Here is a 2,783-nt window from a genome sequence, read left to right as displayed (position 1 = left end):
GCTATAAAGAAAATATATTTGTAATGTATGTACTATATAACGCGAGTCATAGTTTTGTGATAAGCCTGCCCCCTAGTGGTGATCTATATAATGATGTATTATTTTGCATTCAGTTCCGGTTCAGTAAATAGGAAATAACTGAGTTGCACCGCAAGCGATGGTGTCGTGTTATTATTTATCTGACTGCAGACACAACAGAATTGGCGACGAGTTTTCGGACCGACAAACACGGATGCAACAAAAAGACCTGAATGGTCTGGAAACGGAAAGGAATATTCATGATAAGAGCGCGTGAGTTACATTGAACAGAAAGAGAAGCCAATTAATGTCTCATGTGAAACTGCAAACCAGCGAAAATGTCAATGATTGGAACTATCACCGCATTTGATAGTAATGCTGAGGATTGGGGAACTTATGTGGAAAGGGTGGAGCTATACTGTGAGGCCAATGACATTGAGAATGATAAGAAAGTGGCTGTTTTGCTGAGCGTGATGGGAGCGAAAACTTATGGACTACTTCGTAGTCTGTTAACCCCTGAAAGGCCAGCGGATAAATCGTTCCAGCAAGTAGTGGACATTTTAAATGAACATTTGAGCCCCAAACCTTTACTAATTGCGGAAAGATTCAGATTCCACAAGCGGAACCAAGCTAAAGGAGAAAGTGTTTCCGAATACATAGCTGAGTTACGCCGATTGTCAGAGCATTGTCAGTTCGGAGCTGGGCTGGCAGATGCATTAAGAGACAGACTTGTTTGTGGTATGCATAATGAAAGTACACAAAAAAGACTGCTGACAGAAAAAGATTTGACGTTCGATCGTGCATTGAACATTGCAATATCCATGGAGACTGCAGCAAAAGATGCATTAGAATTGCAACAAAAATCAATAGAATGTGCAACAAATAAACTGGCACTGAAATCGGAAAGAAAACAGAAATGCTATCGCTGTGGAAAAATGTCTCATGATGCAAATGACTGCTGGTTCAAGGATAAAGAGTGTAGAAGATGCCATAAAAAGGGGCACATTGAGAGAGCATGCAAAATGGATAAACAGAAGGTACAGAAAGACAGAATGTACAAAGTGAAACGTAAATCTGCCTCTGTACATCAAGTAACTGAAAATGAAGCGAACACAAGTTCAGATACTGATGATCTCTCATGCCTGGAACTGTACAGTATTAAAGAGACAGATCGAAGAGTTATTTGGCTTACGCCAGAAGTATCAGGTGTTAAACTCAAGATGGAGTTAGACACTGGATCTGCCTTATCGGTCATCTCAGCAGCTGATTACAAACGACTGTTTTCAAAAATACCACTGCAACAGACATCAGTGATATTAAAGACTTATACTGGTGAAAAAGTGTCTCCAAAAGGAAAATTACCAGTAACTGTGAATTACAAAGAAAATCAGCAACAGCTCAACCTGTATGTACTGGAAAATGGAGGGCCTGCATTGTTCGGACGTGAATGGCTGAGGAAAATACCTCTGGACTGGCACGCAATAAAAAACTTGGATATGTCCCAGCAAATTACAAACAAAGAGACACAAATTACCTTAACGCAAATTGTACAAAATGCAGAACCTGTGTTTCGGAAAGGGATAGGAACACTTAAAGGAATAAAAGGGACTCTGGAGTTAAAAGAAGACACTTCTCCAAAATTCTTTAAAGCCCGCCCAGTCCCATATGCAATTCGTCCCAAGGTGGAGGCAGAGCTGGATCATTTGGAAAGAACAGGAATCCTGACTAAAATTGAACGGAGTGAATGGGCAACGCCCATAGTTCCTGTGATCAAAAAGGGTAAGACAGGGGATGTGCGTATTTGTGGGGACTTTAAAGTGACCGTTAATCCAGCTCTTCATGTAGTACAGTATCCCCTGCCACGCATTGAAGATATTTTCGCATCCTTGTCCAGTGGAGAACGCTTCTCAAAAATTGACCTGGCCAAAGCATACCTCCAGATGGAGATGGATGAGCAATCCAAGAAATTCTTGACCATCAACACACATAAAGGGCTCTATCAGTACAACCGTCTTGTTTTTGGAATTGCATCAGCCCCTGCCTTGTGGCAGAGAGCGATGGACCAGGTGCTGCAGGGTATTCCAGGAACGCAGTGTTACCTGGACGATATCATTGTAACAGGGAAGGACGATGCAGATCACCTCCAAAACTTACAACGTGTGCTGACTCGACTGTGTGAGTATGGACTAAGAGCTAACAAAGAGAAATGTGAGTTCTTCAAGTCTCGGATTTCTTATTGTGGTCATGTGATAGACAAAGATGGTCTACACAAGTCACAGGACAAAATCGAAGCTGTGTTAAATGCACCACACCCACAGAATGTGTCTCAACTCCGATCATATCTCGGACTTGTGAACTATTATCACAAATTTCTTCCAAACCTCTCGACCGTGCTACACCCATTGAATGCACTGTTGCAAACAAGAACACAGTGGAAATGGTCAGACAGTTGCGAACAAGCTTTTCAGAAGACCAAGATGCTCATAACTTCTGATATAGTGCTGACACATTTCAATCCATCCATACCCATCAGGCTGGCATGTGATGCATCGCCGTATGGAATTGGCGCTGTGCTGTCACACAAGTTTCCAGAAGGCACAGAAAAACCGATAGCCTTTGCATCGAGATCACTAACGGCAGCAGAACGTAACTACGCACAAATAGACAGAGAAGCACTTAGCCTTGTGTGGGGTGTAAAAAAGTTCCACCATTACCTGTATGGTCAAAGATTCACCCTGATCACGGACCATCAGCCCTTGGTCTCG

Source organism: Tachysurus vachellii, chromosome 14, assembly GCF_030014155.1.
Source record: "Tachysurus vachellii isolate PV-2020 chromosome 14, HZAU_Pvac_v1, whole genome shotgun sequence".
Classification (NCBI taxonomy): Eukaryota; Metazoa; Chordata; class Actinopteri; order Siluriformes; family Bagridae; genus Tachysurus; species Tachysurus vachellii.
This window is presented reverse-complemented; position numbering follows the sequence as displayed.